This window comes from Lathyrus oleraceus, chromosome 3, assembly GCF_024323335.1.
Source record: "Lathyrus oleraceus cultivar Zhongwan6 chromosome 3, CAAS_Psat_ZW6_1.0, whole genome shotgun sequence".
Lineage (NCBI taxonomy): Eukaryota > Viridiplantae > Streptophyta > Magnoliopsida > Fabales > Fabaceae > Lathyrus > Lathyrus oleraceus.
In genome coordinates, this window is record NC_066581.1 from 440,254,408 (window position 1) to 440,258,832 (window position 4,425).

Genomic DNA, 4,425 nt, shown 5'->3' on the forward strand with positions numbered 1-4,425 from the left:
ATCACAAAAGCACACACATCAAAGAGTTCTATGAAGTAAATCAAGAATGGACAATAGTGAGTTTAGAGATTTAGTCCTTCTAGTTCATCTTCAACATTTAAGGCCTTTTTACTCCATTTTGCATAGGGATTGTCCTAGAATCTAAGTCCATTTGTCCATTTTTTGCATTTGGTCCACAACAATCAAAACAAAACACAAGCACAATAATATATACACAATTATGTGCTCAAGTGAGCAAAAGGCAAATTGCATTAACATAAACATGTGCTCAAATGAGCAAAGGGAAAAAGCAAATGAATAATATGTACAAGAATAGTAAATTGCATAAATGTAAAGAACAAGAATTAAATGTTAATGGTTAATGGTTAGTGTTAGAGTTAGTGTTCCATAAGGCAATTTAGCGCTATGTTAAGCAATCGTAATTGGACTTATGTAGAATAATAATGTAGGCAACAACACAAGTTAGAGACTTTGGTTAGTGAATCAAACTCCTACAACTTGCCATGCCAAAAAGAAGATGAGAAATGATCTTGTATTGATTTAGGTTCTTTGCATGATTAGGAAGCAACCTATCCTTAATGCAAAGCCATTCACTTGATCCATGATCAAGATGAATTAGATTTGAATCAAGGAAGGTTAAACCTCCATGTATCAATGCTAACCACCAATCTTTAACTCATTGATCAAAAAAGAAAAAGAAGAAGAAGAAGAAGAAGATGAATATTAAAGTACATTAATGGAAATGGAATAAGATAATCAACAAGCATTGACCAAAGATAGAAAAGATCAAGGACAAACAATAGAAAACAGAAGCACAATGAAGATTAGAAGTCAAGAAACAAATAAAACATTTTTTGTATTTTTTAATATTTAAAATAAAACTTGAATTAAAATAATAAAGAAAGGTCAAACTTCAAACTCACTTCAAATCATCTTTGAAAAGTCCAAGTGAATTAAGTTCAACAAGGTCAAACAAAGTTTGACAAAAAATTTCAGCATTTTTAAAAGTCAGAAACTATTTTAAATCAATTAAAAATGCATAAAAATAACCTAATTGAATTAAAATCTCAAATCAATTAATAAATTGATGAGAATATTTTCATAGATCTATCATCATTCAAAGAGGTTGGAAAAATATTTTTGTATTTTTTGGATATTAAAAACTATTTTAAGTGAATTAAAAATAAGCAGAAAAGAGAAAAATCCTAAAAAATATCAAATGATAAAATAAAAAATATTAAAAATCATTTTTAGAAACTAGAAATTAAAAGGAGAAAAATGCAATTGGTCTCATATTTTTTGGACCAATAATGAAGGAGTCATGAATTTTTAAAAAGAAATTAAAGAAATTAAAATCAGAAATTAGAAAATATGGAAAAGCGTGGACCGTTTGATCTGAGCTCATTAATTGAGCTGGCAAATCATGAGGCTCACACACACGCGCCTACCATGTTCCTTGGTCAAATGAAGCGCACCATGCCATTAAATAAGTCATAACGTTGGACGCATGGGATTTGATCTGGAAAATGAGATGGACGACTCAGATCCAATCTGGAGACCAGACGGTGGCCAGCGCCACCGTCTTCTCCGGCCAACCTCCGGCCAAGTTCAAAATTATAGAGGGAAAAAATATTAACCAAATGCTACGATCCTGATACCAATCGAAAGCTAGGGTGATGTACATCACCCTTGTACCAACCAAATCCACTCTAGGTTTCTACATTAAGAGAAATCAGAGATGGAATTTTAATGGTGTTCAACTGAACTTGCTTAATTTCAAAAATTTGAAGCTCAATAATGTTGCCTCTATGCAGAGGACTTCAGATCACACAACAACAACAAGAAATAAGCACAATACAAGTTGATTCGAAGAAAATAAAGTGTGAGGTGAACCTCTGATTTGCAGAGCTTAGAGTCACAATTCCTTGCTATGGATGCCTGCAATTCACTCTATGGATCAAGGTGATGAGGTTTAGAAACTTTAAGATCTGAGAAAACAGTCGAGGCAACTCAATTCTAGATCAGAAAATTGAGAGAAAAAATGAGATAGTTCCTTTGGTGTGAGGGTGAGGTTTCAATTGCACAGCATTTGGGGCGCCTTCAGGTTAGCAAAATGAAGAGCAATAGCATTGTATTTATAGGCAAGACATGGCTGAAGTGCATGAACAATCCCTTGCATGAATGGAAAGGACCTCCATGCATGGGCCTGTACAGACGCATGGAGGGCCCAATTCCACTTGGATTTGGCAATTGAACATCAGCAAATGCAAACTGGACGTGCAGGTTATATGGTTATGGCTCATGCAATGCAAATTAAATGATTTTCCAAAATTGCACCATAATGTTCATGTCTTCGAAAATGACTCTTCCAAACTTGAAACACCACCTCATGAGTAATGGTTGGAAGCTTTTTGCATAAGGATCATTTGTTGTGTTTATCAAAACTCAATTTGACCCTTGTAAATTGATGAAAAGTGGACATGAAGTGTAGGGTGCAAAACATGCACATGTGAGAATTTCAAAATTTGCCAAATTTCAAGCCCTTTTGTCTCAATGATGAAAGCTCCAAATGACAAAATATTCAACATCAAAGTTGTAGATCGTTTCAAGAAAATAAATTTTGACTTATATTTTACATCATTTGGATTTTCGATGAAGAAGTTATGGGCACTTGAAGTTGGACTTTTTCACATTTCAATGCATTTGGTCCAAAGTGACCTATAATGTTTTGCATTATCACATGTATTTCTTTTGAGATTTTGAAATTTTTCTCAACATAACATTTGAAGTAGACATCTTAAGCTTTCCAATGCATTTGATCCCACCTCAAAATAATTAAAGATGAAGGAGTTATATCCTTGGAAAGTTGACCCAAAATTAGGGTTTCAATCAAAATGACCTATAATGTCTTGGAATGGATGATGACCTTCCAAGCTTCAAATCAATTTTTGATGAACATTAAAGTTGTTCAGATGGTCCTTAAAAACATTTTTTATCTTGGGGTAATCTCCATTTGATAAACACATAAAAAGTTAGGTCTCAGTGTATTTCAAAATAGTCAGATGAAATGACCGATCAACTTCTCAAGTCCAAACCTTATGTCTTGATGAATTGATGATTGAGGACACTCAAATAAGTTCAAATATGCATGAAATGATGAATTAAAGAACTTCCCTTAATGGCATTTGATCATGGGTTGAGGTTGCTTCATGAGCAAGGCACAATTGATGAACAAATGAATTAGGGTTTCCTTGGGAAACAAGCCTCAAACCCTTTGGTTTGCTTTGATCAAAATGATGAATTAAGATACTTGGGAGGCATATTTGATGGATGAGATCTTTGGGAACCATTTCCATGCTTGCCTTTATCTTCAATTGGCCCTATCAATGCACATAGGATCTCCTAGAAGCTTTGGACCTTGTGACTGCTCAAGCTACAAACAAAAGATGTTAGTGACATATTTTTGTGCTTTTGGTTAGTAAATAAAATGAGAAAAGCAATAATATACAATTCAAGCATGCTTGGTGATCTCAAACCAACTCTCAAGGAATCCCACCCAAAAGGTAAGGAGCCAAGATGCTTATGATCCTTGAGGCAATGCAAATGCAATGTTATGATGCCATGAGGGATCTTAGGGTCAAAAATGGGGTCTTACAGGTTCTACTAGGGTTCCATCAAGAAATGATCGGATGATCATAGAAATTATTTTCCAGTTTCACCCAAATGGGATGAAATTAATCAACAAGATCTCACCAGGGTTTCATCATAAGTTGGTTTGGATACCAACAGAGCATCAAGGATGCTTCATTCCTTGCTCATTCCCAGGATCTACTAACTACATAGTCAAAATTAGGGATCCTTTATATATTTAATCACCACCTGCCAAGAGGATAAAGAGTAAATGTCATCTGCATCCCAATTTAAGTTGATTAAATATGGGCAACTGTCATACCCCCAAATTTGTCCACCCTGCATATGCTTTTTAATGTCACTTTATTTTGAATAATTGAAATGACACAATTGGTAGAAGAGCATGTGAAAAGGGTTACAAGGAAGAGGTCTTGAGTTTGAATCTCGCTTCCCTCACTTTTAGAGTTATTTTCTCTTTTTTCACTTTTAGAATTTTTCTCCTTTTTATGTTTAATTTTATAATTAAAATTGCACTTTTTTATTTTTATTTATATATGTTTGAATTTTTTATTATTTTATTTTTAATAATTATTATAATATTCATTTTTATATTTGTAATCTAAAAATATTAGTATAAAAAAAAATTATATTACATTTAACACATTATTTTTTATTATCAAAATTTACTTTTATTCTATTTATTCACAAAGCCGTGAATTCATCCAGGTTCATTGGCTTAGCCTTTAAGAAATAGATACAATCAGGTCAAATAAAATCATTCAAAAAATATTCAAA